The sequence below is a fragment of the Prionailurus bengalensis genome, chromosome B2 (assembly GCF_016509475.1).
Source record: "Prionailurus bengalensis isolate Pbe53 chromosome B2, Fcat_Pben_1.1_paternal_pri, whole genome shotgun sequence".
Lineage (NCBI taxonomy): Eukaryota > Metazoa > Chordata > Mammalia > Carnivora > Felidae > Prionailurus > Prionailurus bengalensis.
Window position 1 is genome coordinate 100,323,212 of NC_057349.1, and position 15,509 is coordinate 100,338,720.

Below are 15,509 nucleotides of genomic sequence, written 5' to 3' on the forward strand. Positions count from 1 at the left end.
CTGGAGAGATATACTTGAAATACTTGCTATTACTTATTTGAAATAGTAAGTATTTCAAGTATACGCACCCTCTTCTACCTACAAAAGTGTATGACTTGTTTCCTTATTTATGTCAATAATTAAGGAATTTATATGATATATAAATCTATTATGCCCTTATGTGACAGGTATGTTTATATACAGTAGAATCACATCATATATGCATTTTATTTACTTGGGTAGGAAGGGATCAAGGGGGATGGGAAGAGACTCAGGTAGAGAAAGAGACAAAGTGAATGAATAGGAGAACACAACTAAATGGTGCAGTGTGCCCAGTTAATAAATTTATGATCTAGCACCATGAGATGGGGTATATAAATCCTTATATAATTCCTTATTTTGTTTCAGTTCCTTTGTACTTCTAAAATGGAAGCATCTCCTATTGAAAGAGGCAACTAAGTAAGTGTGATTCTGTCTAAAAGATACAGTTCAGGGGCACCTGGTTGGCTCAGTTGGTTAAGTGTCCAATTCTTGATTTTGGCTCAGGTCATGATCTCATGGTTATAGGATTGAGCCCCACGTTGGGCTCTGCACTGACAGCACCAAGACTGCTTGAGATTCTCTCTCTTCTCCCTCTCTGCCCCTCCCTCTCTCAAAATAAATAAACAAACTTAAAAAAAAAAAAGATACAGTTCAGTTTTCATAAAACATGGCCCTGATTGGGGACCAACTCTTTCAACTAGAGCTCAACTGAAGAAAAGTGATTAGTGTCTATGAGGTTATTGTCCATGAGATCATGACCTGAGCTGAAATCAAGAGTCATATGTGTAGCTGAATGAGCCACCCAGGTGCCCCTATGTCTATATATAAGGAAATTTAAGCCGTTGGATTTATTAAAAGATAGTGTGATAGAATTCACACAATTTAAGCGATTGTCAAGGAAATTCTGCCTATAAAAGGTTTTAATCTCATACATTTGCTTCAAAACCTAATTCCCACCTAAGATACAACTTCACTGTCTTTGTCTCCATACCTACAGCATGAGTTCCTTGAACACCATGTACCATGTCTTCTTATTCTTCCTACTCTCAATGCCTAGCAGAGAGCCTAGAATACAGTAGGTATTTGATACATTTGGGTAGGCATGTGTGGTTTGATAAAAAAGAAAAAACAACAACATATATTTGGTCTTTGTGCCTAATTCTTGGCACAGAGCTCCTAAAACCCTTGGTATTTCCTGAATAGGCTATCTTTGGTTATTAATAATGAACCCCTTTCTATCACAATGGAATTTATACTAATGAGTTGACCCATGATGAACTCTTTAGATGGCTTCACAACAGAGGGCTGCTTGCCCAAGGAATCAACCATATCATTACAGGACTGGTATTTTCAACCCCAATTCCCCATCTGCCACCTCACCTCCAGGGAGAAGAGAAGGACTTATGATTTAGTTCAATCATAAATAGTCAGTGATTCGATCAATCATTCCTGTGTAATGAAACTTCAACAGACATTCTGGAACAATGAAGGCTTGGGAAAGCTTCCTGGTTGGTGCTCAGGACCCTTCTGAACTTTGCCCTATGTATGTCTTCATCTGGCTATTCACTGTACACTTTATAATAAACTGTGCAAACATAGGGTTCTGAGTTCTAGATGTTATTCTAGCAATTTACTGAGCCTGAGGAAGGGTTGAGAGAACCCCCAAATTTGTAATCGGCCCGGCAGAAGTGCAGGTAGCCTGGGTATCCATTTATGGCTGGCATCTGAAGTGGGGGCAGTCTTGTGGAGCTGATCCCTTACCCTGTGGTGTCTACACTAATTTTGAGTAGTGTCATAACTGAACTAAATTACAAAACACCCACAGGTGATGTCAGAGAATTGAGAATTTGTTGTTGGAAAACCAACAAAATACGATGTCTTTCAACTAAGTCTAGAAAATTGGACTGCTTTTTTCTCCTTACAATTTTTTTTCAAAACCTAACAAAGATATTTAAAATGTTCTCCTACCTTCCCATATTTGCAAGGGGACTAGAAGGGATTGAATTAAGGATCAACTTTCCATAATAAATAACAGTAAACTAACCAGCAATAAAATGTAACATACAAATATTTTTATGATTAATATATCCAAAATGTGATGAAATGACATGTCCAAAATTCATATGTAACTTAGTTTGCAATTATTATCATAGAAAGGAAACTAGTAATTACTTTGACCTTCACAGTGACTGGTCACCTCAGTTTGGGTACTACTTAAAGGCTCACACAATATGGTATATCATCACATTTTTCTAAAAAGTCTAGCCTTAAAAAGTTAAACTGCTAACAGTGGTTTCAAGCCAGAATCTCCAAGAAAATGTGTACCTTTCAGACTAAATGTCATAAAAATAACTAGTGTCTATTAGCTTTTGCTAAAAATAAAATTCTGGCTTATAAAACCAATATTGTTTTGGGGCGCCTGGCTGGCTCGGTCGGTAATATGTGACTCTTAATCTCAGGGGCGTGAGTTCAAGCTCCACACTGGGAGTAGAGCCTACTTAAAAAAACAAAAAATGAAAAAAACAAATATTGTTTTAGTTTCAGATGTTTTACAGCCAGTATGGTCACACATATTAATCTTTGTGGTATTTCAATTGAAAGGTAAGTAATTCAAGGTGTTGAAGTAAAATTAATAATCTGATTAATATCTGAAAATTTGCCTCTGGTGATTTAAAACAGTATTAATAGGGGTGTCTGGGTGGCTCAGTTGGTTGAGTATCTGACTTCGGCTCAGGTCATGATCTCACAGTTTGTGAGTTCGAGCCCTCCATCAGGCTCACTGCTGTCAGCATGGAGCCTGCTTTGGACCCTCTGTCCTCCGTCCTTTTCTCTCTGTCCCTCCCCAGTTCATGCTCTCCCTCAAAAATAAACATTTGAAATAAATAAATAAGTAAATAAAAATAAAACAGTATTAATAGCTAACCAAGATAAGGTTACTACTATCCAGTCAAATTTGTATATATAAATACCTGAATTTTCTTTCAAGGACACATAAATAAAATATTACACGTAATTTAAATCATGCAAATCTATTAAACTGCACAACCACACTATGGTAGCTGAACACTGAAGGACCTGAAAATTTTACCTAAATATAGGAAAGTGAAAGGACAACACAGGGAATAAGAGATTTAAAAATCATGTTTGATAAGGCTTACAACTCATTACTAAAAAGACAACCCAATTTTAAAATGGACAAAGAATCTGAATAGACATTTCTCCAAGAAGATATAAGAATGGCCCATAAGTATATGAAAAGATGCTCAACATCAGTAGCCATCAATGAAATGCAAATCAAAACCACAATGAAATACACTTCACAACCACTAGACAGCTATAATCAAAAAGTCAGACAATAACAAGTGTTGCAGAGAAACTAGAAACCTCATACACTAGTGGTAAGAATGTTAAATGGTGTAGCTGCTTTGGAAAATCGATTGGTAGGTCCTCAAAAGATTAAACAAAGTTATCATAAGACCAGCAATTATATTCCTACATATTATGCATATATATGTAGGAATAGATGTATATGTGTGTGTGTGTGTATATATAGCTATATATATATATAGCCCAAAATAAATGAAAAAAAAATATATATAGCTATATAGCGCAAGATAAATGAAAACATACACCCACACAAAAACTTGTATATGAATGCTCATAGTAGCAGTTTTCATAATAGCCAAAAGGTGGTAATAACTCAAACGTCCATCAACTGACGAATGGATAAATATCATGTGGAACAACTATACAATGGTTTATTCAGCCATTTTAATGGAATGAAGTACTGACAGATGGTATAACATGGATGAATAGGCAAATATGTAAAACTGTATCTGAATGAAGCTCTTATATAATTTTTTAACCTACCCATAGTCATGGTTTGTTTTTGTTTTTTTGAGGTCTCTAATAAGAAGATCTAATTCTGTATATACCATTAGAGTCAATGCATACATTAAAATGAATTATTGGAGGGCATCTGGGTGGCTCGGTCGGTTGAGCGTCTGACTTCGGCTCAGGTCATGATCTCACATCTCGTGAGTTCTAGCCCCGCGTTGGGCTCTGTGCTCAGAGCCTGAAGCCTGCTTCAGATTCTGTGTCTCCCTCTTTCTCTGCCTTTCCCCTGCTCGTGCGCTATCTCTGTCTCTCTCAAAATAAATAAACATTAAAAGAAATTATTTTAAAATGAATTACTAGATTTGCATCACAGAAATCATGCATATATTGAGAGACGTATGAACATTAGCCACTAAAACAACTTACATATCTTTATTTCCATTTAATCATGCACTAAGTATACTACTTTAAACCTTCAATCACATTATGATATGTTGTCAAATTACAGAGAGATGTTCTACTTAACGTGATCATTACCAGAAACAGATAAAAAGTTAAAGATTAAGAACTATCAATGTAAGAAAGTTTTTTCAGACAGTAAAACTTTCAGACTTTACTTAAGAACAATAAAACTGAACTACCAAACATACTTAATATTTGCTCTGTCAAAAGGTAGAAGCAGCATAGCCTCTTCCCAACCCTCAAACCCCCCCCCCCCCAAATGTCACACAACTTTGTGTATGAATTAAATGGAAGTTTTCTTAGGACTGTGTTTAGTTACTTAACAGTACCAGACTGATAAGGCCAATTAGTTCTACTAAGCATAAAATTGGTTACTTGGGGGCCTGAATAAGGCAGTTATAAGTCATGAAAATTAGAATTCCAAAGTGTTGGACAAAAACATATTGCCAAACTTATCAAACACAATGCATACCAGAAGTCAGTGGAGTACCATCTTTAAACTATTAAAAGAAAAACTGAATTTTTTTTAGTGATTGCTTTAGAGTTTGTAGGATACATTTACTCTAAACTACCTCCACTGTCAAATAACATTATACTGCCTTTCATGGGTAAATGCCTTAAAACAGTATTCCAAATTCTTCTCTCCTGCCCCTTATAACATTGCTACCTAATTTCACTTATCTATAAGCTGTAATCACCCAATAAATTGTTTCTATTTTGAACTTCCCTATTACATCAATTAAGAATAAGAAAACAAAAGGTTTTATTTTACCTTCATTTATTCCTTCTCTAATTTTCCTTTTCTCTGAAGAATTTAACATTTCTTGCAAGGCAAGGTAACAGTTCTTGTTGGCGACAGATTTCTTCAGTTTTTGTCTGAGAAACTTTTTAATTTCCCTTCACTTTTGAAAGATAATTTCAATGTATACAGAATTTTAGGTTGTTGATCTTTTTCTTTCAACACTAAGCACTTCACTCTTCTCTCTTCTTCCTTGTATGGTTTGTGAAGAGAACTCCAAAGTAATTCCTAACCTTCTTCCTGTATAGGTAAGGTGTTTCTTCCCCTTCTGGCTTCCTTCAAGATTTTCTCCTGGTCTTTGGTTTCCTGCAGTTTGTATATATGTCTAAGTGTAGATTTGGTAGCTGGCGTATTTCGTGTCCTCTGAGCTTCTGGGATTGGTGGTTTGGAGTCTGTCATTAATTCTGGAAAATTCTCAGCCATTATTACTTCAAGTATTTCTTTTGCTCCTTCCTCTTTCTGATGAGTCAGCCCACGAAAGGCATTCTTCACTTGTTACAGTACTTTTGATTTCTAGTAGTTTCTTTTGATTCTCTCTTAGGATTTCAATCCCAATGCTCACATTACCCATCTGTTCTTACATGTTACATTTTGTACACCTTTTCCATTAGATGCCTTAAGCATATTGATCATAGTTTAAATTCACCTTCTGATAATTCCAAAATCTCTGCTATATCTCACTAGGAATTAGGCTGTATTTACTGTATAAAATTTCCTCAAACGTCCTGTGGGTTTTTTTTTTTTTTTTAAGTTTATTTATTTAGAGAGCCAGAGAGAGCACACAAGCAGAGGAGGGGCAGAGAGAGAGGGAGAATACCGAGCAGGCTCTGTACTGTCAGCGCAGAGCCCAATGTGGGGCTCAAACTCATGAACCATAAGATCATGACCTGAGCTGAAATCAAGAGTTAGACGCTTAACCAAATAAGCCACCCAGGTCCCCCTAAGGTCCTTGTTTTTATCTCTCCTTGTTGTCTTTGGGTTTCCCTAGAAACTCCTTAAAGTGCAAGCCTCATAGTTCTTTAACCTGTAATCCCTTATTATTACACAGGAGCCCTGTTGATGTAAAATGTAGGGGGAAGGGAAGTATTCCATAACCCTATGATGAGGTCTGAGTCTTTTAGAGTGCTTTTGAAAGTGCCTGTCTTTTTTCCCCTCTTAGAAGAGACAGCAAGACTAGAGAGGAAGTTGATTTCCCCAAGTTGGTTAGGTTCTGGGAGTTTCCCCTTTGGGCAAGGAGAGAACAGAATGCTGTGAGCACACTGCAACATGGCGACTACTCCTCTCCTGCTGGAAGCATGAGGAAATAACTGTATCCCCAATCTTAACTGTGAGAACCTGGTGGAGCTTGTGGAGGAAAAACTTACAAAAGTATGGGGAGCCCTCTTAAAACTGGACCCCAGGAGTTTTTAACTATCAAGCTAATCCACACTCAGCTTCTGGCTGGTCATCAGTTACAGTTCTCCTACCACTTCCTACTTACATTAGCTTATGCTCCCAGCAAGCTGTGATTCTTTGTATTCACCTGTCTCCCCAGTTTGGGGGGCATTAGTTTACTCTGTGACCTCAGTTCTATGATGTATCTAAGAAGAATTGTTGCCTTTTAGTTTGTTCAACTTTGTTCCTGTTTTAAGGACAAGAGTGGTGACTTTTCTTTCATGTCTGAGTGGAAACCAGAATTTTTACGCCCTTTTGATGTCTTTCCATCATTCCTTGTACACTTTATTTTCTGGAACAATAAGATGTTCCAGATTCATCTTGTAGTTTTCTCAAGGGAGTCTTGGTTACTTTTAGTGGAGAATATTGTTTAGAAATCAAGATGTGGATACGAAGTATACTCATTGCTCTCGGGGGTATCATTAATTCTAGAACCTCTAAGCACCGCACTGAGAAGTTTATATATTTATATACATACACACACATCCTATATTTCTCTATCCATCTATCCTTCTCTGCATATGGTAAAAACAGTTCATACTCCTACCTCCAAATCCAACCCAACACCCCAGAGACATTCTAGCTGTCCCTATATCCATGTTTTTCTCTTGTCCAACAGTGAGAAACCTGGCTTTTATTTTCCTAGTATATTTATTCGTTTGCATAATCCTAAAAAACATAAATAGTTTCAGAACTACTACCTACTACCACTAAGAAAAGCACATATACTGACTAAAATTCAAAGTATTTGTTTAGTGCTCATTTCGGCAGCACCTATACTAAAATTGGAATGATACAGAGAAGATTAGCATGGCCCCCCGTGCAAGGATGACTGGCAAATTTGTTTATTCTTCCTTTGTAGGGGGGAAGAGTGGTAAATTTTCCAGATAATGAAATTCACAATAACTATACCTTATTAATTTTGACAAATGTGTGTATCTTTATTAAGTTATGGAACATTTTCCATTTTCATCACCTCCAAAATTCCCTTGTACTGCTTTTCAGTCAATCCCCACTTCCTCTGAGGCAATCAGTGGTCTGATTTTTCACAACAGTTTTGGCTAGCACTTCATAAAAATGCAATCACACTGTGTAATATTCTTTTGTGCCTGAATCCTTTTGCCCAGCACTGTGATGTTAATATTCATCCAGAATGTCACATGTATCAGTAATTCATTCCTTTTTTGTTGTTCCAAAGTAACTTCTTCTATGGATGTATCAGTTTGTTTACCCATTTTATATATGAGACAAGAGATTCAAAGTGACTAAAGTCACACAGTTAATTGGATGAGAAGAATTCCAAGGACTTCAGAACCACAAGTACGATAAACTCTTGATCCTTAGTGTGGTGTTCTTTTCACTTTACCAAAGCACCACTTCAAACAAATTTTTAAAATAACAACAAAAACTGTAGGGATATATTTTTTATCATATAAATTTAGTGATTTATAAGGAAATACCTATATAATCACATCACAGATGTAATTTTTTTTAAAAAATCACTGTGATAATTTTCAATAAATTCTTAGTAGGAAATGAAAAATATCCAAAATTAAAAGGTTATTGAATCAAATATTTTTAAATCTTTAAGAATATCTGTACAGGTGACAACACTGACATTTCTTCCATAATCCATGCTCCTTCCTAATCCTTACTTCTGCCAATGCTGATTTCAAATTTACCTGGCATTTCTCAAATATCTCTTAAACATTTACCTTATCTTCAGTCAATTACAGGAAAGTAATTTGTATATTCACTAATGTCTTCAGTTTAAACTTATTAACTACCAAGAAGAATACTCTCCTAATTCTAACATTTGTAAGCAATTTTTAGCCTTCTGAGTCTCTCAAGTCTGCCAAATCATCCATTTTTAATTCCCTACTTAGAAAATCCATCAATCTATCTCTCCTTAAAACATAACATAAAAGACAGTTCTTCTTCAACCCATCATCTTTAAGCTCCTTCTCAAACTACAATTGACTGCGTCATTCTGATCTAAGAATGATAATTTTTCTGTAGTATGAAATGCTACTACTTTCCCCTAATGATGAAAGTTTATGGTAGCACCATTCAACATGACCTTAAGTCACTGCCATAGACTGAAGGGTCAAAAGTAGACCACCAAGAGGGAGACTGCCATTAGCTTGGGTTGTCCCATCACCTCCTCTATTGCCCCAAACATACATACCCTGTATCTTGGCCCAATCTCAATGAACTTGCTTAACATGAAGTAATGGAAAATTTGAGGTCTCTTCCTCAGAAGATATGAACGGATCTATGGATCTATTATATTTGGTGTAAGTCCCACTGTATGGTTCCCCTCTAATAGGTTTCTAGAGCTCTCAGGTATTCCAAAACAACATCCATCTCATAAGAACATGGTGAAGTATAAAGTGCACCTTGAAGTACTGAGCACATGTAGATGCTATTTTAATTTGAAATGCTCCCACAAGTTAGGGATTATTATCCTAATTTTCCTAACATGAGAACAGATTAACTTTAGACCTAATCTACCATATATATGATGGCCCAAGAACTTAGTCTATAACATGAATAAGGTACATGAGACCAACTGATTTATCTTATTTCATTTATAAGCCACAACCCTTAGCTCATAATTTATATGAAATAAAATTCAATTATTATTTTAAGTGAAGAAAATGAAACATTTAAGATGTAATCAGAGTGGTGAATATAAAACTCTATAACAAAACTTCCCAATGCCAGTCACTAGATCAAGGACAAATGATGGTTTCATTATTAACAGCTATGGCAAAGACAGCTGTTTAGAATATGGCTTCATCTTTTGGTTTTAGGTTTTGAAAATTCCTGTGAACTTCTACTTTAATTGAAATTTTTGATATAGCCAAGATAACATGTCTAAACAGCTGGACTCCACGTATAATGAAATTAGGCTTACTTGAAAGAAAAAAAAAAATGCCAGGCCTGTAATGTTACCTGCTCATTTTTCCTTTTTGCTATTAGAAAAATTTTACAAAGTAGGTTAATGTTTAAGGCATACTTTCCTCAACTGGCAGAAAATGTAATAATTTACATCCTATTTCTTTCCCTAGAAATATAGTGGCCAAAATAAGGGAGATTTACGGAAGGCAATGATTAATCCAGAGAACCAACCTAGGTAGTCAGGCAACTGATCATCCCATCATCTTCCAGAATTAACTGGAGATAATAAGACAGAAATGAGAAAAGAACATAAACTCTTGGAACACAGCAAATTGCCTTGGAAGGGAAGGAAAAATGGAAACTTTTGGTCCCAGTTAAAGTGTCGATGAGAATATACTTCTATCTGAATGTTAAAAAAAAAAAAGTGTTAAGAATGCAGGTAAAATAAAGACAAGACAATTAAAGGTAGTAAATAAATTTAGAAACTGGATTATTAAAATTATGCTTACAAAGCTTACAAAGAAAGTATCTTTTAAAAATATTTTCTTGCCTATTGTTGTACGGAAATTAGAATAAACTATCAACCATACATTTTTACTGACCACATAGTACATAAATGGTTTTTTATAGGTAATTGGATTTTAAAATGAATTAAATATAGTCTCTTGCCCCATTCCCAACTGGGGATAGGGTTTGGGGCACAAAGACACATATAAAACATTACAGAAGTGGCAAACAAAATGCCCAGGGAGCCTAGAGAAAAGAGAAATTATTCAGAATGGGAGTGTGGCAAAAAAGATTTCACCAAAGTGCCATTTACACTGGGCTTTAGATGGGCAAGAATTTAATAGGCAAAGACAGAAAAAGGTAAAGCAAGAAAAAAGCCAGAAGGAATAATATATGAAAGGTATGGAAATTAGGAAAAAGCGTAGGATATATTCAGGAAAATCCAAGTATATAAGTGGGGCCGGAATATAGGGTTCATAGCAATGAGACAGAAAAATGAGAAAAGAAAAGCCTAGAGGGGCGCCTGGGTGGCTCAGTCGGTTAAGCGTCCAACTCTTGGTTTTGCCTCAGGTCACCATCTCACGGTTTGTGAGTTCTGACCCCACATCTGGCTCTGCACTGACAGTGTAGAGCCTGTTTGGGATTCTCTCTCTCCCTCCCTCTTTGCCCCTCCCCTGCTCACACTGTCTCTGTCTCTCTCAAAATAAATAAATAAAATTAAAGAAAAGCAAAGCCTAGAAAAGCAGATTGAAAAAGAGATTAAGGAAGTCCCTAAACATTACACAAAAATTTCATTTTTAGCAGTGGGGATTCAAATTATTTTGAGCCTTAGAGGCACACAGAATCTAGGCTCCCACTATCAGATGAGCCTGTGTACGAGTTAAATTTCACTTTAACAACTGTGTTATCTTACAGCCATCAATCACCAACTCTCCTGCAAGATTTAGAATCAGAATAAATGCAGAAGCGAGTTAAACACTAAATTTTAATAGATTCAGCTGTTCAATGGTCAATATGATTATAGAATAAATAGGGTAACCATATAATTTGTCATCTAAACTGGGATTTTTCAGAATAAAGGGGGAGGGGAACTATTATTAATTATGCTAGTATTAATTAGGAACGTCCCAAGCAAACTGGGGTGGATTGTTAACCTTATTATAAAAACCCCCCAAATCAAAGGGCCTCCTTACTTTTTCTTCTTAGATTCTCTTCAGTGGGAAACTCCTACTATGAAGCAGGAGAAGAATCTAGTATTTGATATTGAGATTAGTGGCTATGGCATTTTAAAGAGATAGGCACACATTAAAAATGAATAACGGACCTATTCTTTTTATAGTAACAGAGACTTGAAGGGTGAATAACTTCATGCAAATCTGTCAAAGACTTCTTTAACAACAACCATGAGCACAGAGGAACTACATACTGATTACTGACCTCACAAAAGCACATTTAGACTTAGATGGTATTCCCAGAGTTTCTGTGTTTATTTGAAAACAGGTTAATTTTCAACTATACCAACCATCTCAAAGCATATTTCTTTTTGTTTTAATACACTACAAGAAAGAAAAAATGTTTTTACTGCTAAAATTACAGAAAACACTTCATGGTTTGTTATGTGGGTGGTTGCAACAGTTGGCCTTTAACCTCTTGCCAAATACCACATCACATGTGTTCTGAATCACCAGTAAACCCAGATGCCCTTATATGAGATATTTCAAATCCATCCAGAAGTTGAGACAAAACAATATGGTCTTCATGAATGAAACAAAGAACTTCTAAAAGAGAGAAAAGAGAGAGAAGAGAGAGAGAAGAAAAAAGAAAAGGAAGGAAGGAAGGAAGGAAAAAGAAAGAAAGAGAAAAAGAGGGAAAGGAAGGGAAAGGGGAAGAAAAAAAAAGGGAAAGAAAGAAAAACAGGGAAAGGAAGAAACAAGCAAACCAAGAAATTCTAATGTCAGGACTTGAGGAAAATAATTTAACTGCTTTCTTTTTCTTTTAATGTTTACTTATTTATTATTTTTAATATTTATTTATTTTTGAGAGAGACAGACAGACAGAGCATGAGAGGGGAGGGGCAGAAAGAGAGGGAGACCCAGAATCTGAAATAGGCTCCAGGCTCTGAGCTGTCGGCACAAGGCCCAATGCAGGGCTTGAACTCAAGAACAGTGAGATCATGACCTGTCCAGAAGTAGGACGCCCAACTGACTGAGCCACCCAGGTGTCCCCTATTTATTTTTTGAAAGAGAGACAGGGTATGAGCGGAGAAGGGGCAGAGAGAGAGGGAGACAGAATCTGAAGGAGGCTCTGGGCTCTGAGCTGTCAGCACAGACTGACAGCTGGGCCCGAACTCATGAACCATGAGATCATGACCTAAGCCAAAGGTGGACACTTAACTGAGTGAGCCACCTAGGTGCCCCTAATTTAACTTCTCTCTAAATATTCATTCTGGTCAAAGTCTAAGACCAGATAAAAAAGGTCTTGCCACAACAAAAAGAAGTCAAAACTTTTGATATTAAAAAATATTTATATTTATAATCACCTTATGCCAGGGGTTGGTCAACTTTTCCCCTAACAGGACAAATAGTAAATTGTTTAGGCTTTGTAGGCCATAGAGTCTCTTCAAGTATTCATATCTCTCTCCATCTTTTTTTTTTTTTTTGGAGAGGAGAAAGAGAGACAGAGAGCACTGTGTACTTAGTATGGAGCCCAATGCAGGGCTTGATCCCATGACCCTGGGGTCACGACCCAAGTCAGAATCAAGAGTTGGACGCTCCACCAACTGAGCCACCCAGGCACCCCTATCTTTATCCTTCTGAAGCACAACAGCAACTACAGACAATATGAAAATGATTGGAAAGGGCTGTGATCCAGTAAAACTTTCCTTACAATTGGATTTGGTTCTCAGGGCTGTATAAGAGTATAAGCTCTTTTCTAGAATATAAGCTCCTTTTTATCACTCTTGTCTTGGATAGTGCCTGGTACATAATATACGCTCTGAAAATGTTTATAGATGAATATTATTTAGTAATCAAAAAAGAAGCAAAATGTCTGAGCTACCGTGGGACAAACATCGTGCTTATTGAGTATTATGTGAGTTATTATTCTAGTTAGAGTTCATAGGTTGATATTTCTCACATAAAATATATAAATATTTTTCATTAAAAAAAACTTTAATTGTTGGGGTGCCTGGGTGGCGCAGTCGGTTAAGTGTCCGACTTCAGCCAGGTCACGATCTCGCGGTCCCTGAGTTCGAGCCCCGCGTCAGGCTCTGGGCTGATGGCTCAGAGCCTGGAGCCTGTTTCCGATTCTGTGTCTCCCTCTCTCTCTGACCCTCCCCCGTTCATGCTCTGTCTCTCTCTCTCTGTCCCAAAAATAAATAAACGTTGAAAAAAAAATTAAAAAAACAAACAAACAAACAAAACCTTTAATTGTAATATTAATCATGTCACTACTGAACTCTGCCTACCCAAGATTAATACTAATTTTCTGGCTTTTCCAGGCCATTTACATAAATAGGTAATCTGATTACATAGTATAAGGACTGGAGCTGAAAGGTCATGTTGAGTTAAAGCCAGGATTAATACCATGGCAAGTGAGAGTCAAAGGCAGGTGGAAAGAACCCTGCAGAGAAGATGTGTGTGCAGGGAATGGAAGAAAAGACAGAACTGTCTGTACCATGCAGTGAAGATCTGAGAGATTTCTCTGCATTGTAATAATAAATCTCCTTTTTATTAGAGCTTCTTTGAAAGGGCTTCTATTCTTTGCAGTTAAATGATTCCTGACTAGAAAACGGATTATGAAACATTTTGGAGAGGAGTTAATATTTGAGATGAATTCTTAAAAAATGAAGACAGGGTTTCTAGTCTACATGGAGTAATAGAGAACAGATTTACAATCCTGCCTGAAACAACAACAACAAAAACAGAAGAAATATATGAAACAATAGTTTCCACACATTGGACAATGGCTGGTATAGGAGAGTAATCCCTGACAGAAGGGAAACAAAGTCAGCACCCTGGGAGCAGAGGGAGAAGGAAGCCAAGTGGAAGCTCAACAATCTCCCTGAGCTGAGAAAGTATGAGTCCAAGACTGCTGGAATTTGCCTGGGAGAGTACTAGAGAGGAGAGAGTTGCAGAGAGATAGTAGAGTAGGTCTGCAGAGGGCCCCGTCAAGACTATTGAGTAGTATAGTATCAGCACATGCTTGTGAGGAATCTACCCAAAGCTAGGAAAAGAACTAAAAGGAACAGAGGGAACAATCCCAGGGGGTCAGACAGTGGCAAGAATAATTTGTTTCATCTAGAAAGGAAAAAAAATCTCATATTTCACAGGACATCAGGCAGAACAATCATAATGTCTCAGTAGTGGCACAAAATTAGTCCTAGATAAAGTTTGCTCTAGGTTCCACCTGAACAAGCATAAAAATAGCACTGAAAGTGTCAAACTCTTTCCAAATAACAGTGTCCCAGAATAAAACTCAAGAATACTTCTAGGGGTGGGGTGCCTGGGTGACTCAGTCAGTTAAGTGACCAACTTCGGCTCACGTCATGATCTCACGATTCACGAGTTCGAGCCCCACGTCAGCCTCTGTGCTGACAGCTCAGACTCTGGAGCCTGCTTCAATTCTGTATCTCCCTCGCTCTCTGCCCCTCTCTCACTCGCACTCTGTCTCTCTCTTTCTCTCTCTCTCAAAAATAAATAAACATTAAAAAAAAAAAAAAGACTACTTCTAGGAGTGCCTGGGTGGTTCAATCGGTTAAGCTTCCAACTCTTGATTTCAGCTCAGGTCATAATCTCACAGTTTTGAGATCAAGCCCCACATGGGGATCTTTGTGGGCGTGAGCCTGCTCAAGATTCTCTCTCCCCTTCCCACCCCTCCCCCACCCCCCAAAAAAAGTATTCTAGAAATACAAAATATCCCAAACACAAGGTTAAATTCACAATGTCTGGCATGTAATAAAAAATTATCAGGCATGAAAATAAATAGAAAAATATGAGAAGAAAAAGCAGCAATAGAAACAAGGCAAAAACTGATAAATACTAGAATAAAAATATCAAGATAGTTCTTTTTTTTTTTTTTAATTTTTTTTTTCAACGTTTATTTATTTTTGGGACAGAGAGAGACAGAGCATGAACGGGGGAGGGGCAGAGAGAGAGGGAGACACAGAATCGGAAACAGGCTCCAGGCTCTGAGCCATCAGCCCAGAGCCCGACGCGGGGCTCGAACTCACGGACCGCGAGATCGTGACCTGGCTGAAGTCGGACGCTCAACCGACTGCGCCACCCAGGTGCCCCTCAAGATAGTTCTTATAACTATAATCTGTATGTTGAAGAAGGTAGAGGAATGCTTGGACATGTTAAGCAGAGATGTGGACAACATAAAAAGAATGTGAATCAAAATTTTCATCTTACCAGAGATGAAAAATAAATGTTTGAGATGAAAAATACAATGAATGGAATTAATAGCATATTAGAAATGGTAGAATTAAAGATTAATAACTGGAAAACAGCAATAGAAATTACTCAAAATGAGGCATAAAATAAGC

The 15,509-nt window shown here is 37.0% G+C and overlaps 1 protein-coding gene and 1 non-coding gene across 5 annotated transcripts in view; one reads left to right on the forward strand and one right to left on the reverse strand.

The window, feature by feature from the left end:
- Positions 1-15,509, reverse strand: part of REV3L (REV3 like, DNA directed polymerase zeta catalytic subunit) — a 183,563-nt gene that overhangs the window by 138,376 nt on the left and 29,678 nt on the right. The gene's annotated exons all lie outside the window — the stretch shown is intronic.
- Positions 7,309-7,413, forward strand: LOC122490661. Its single transcript, XR_006299205.1, has one exon. It is a non-coding gene; the product is annotated as a U6 spliceosomal RNA (small nuclear RNA).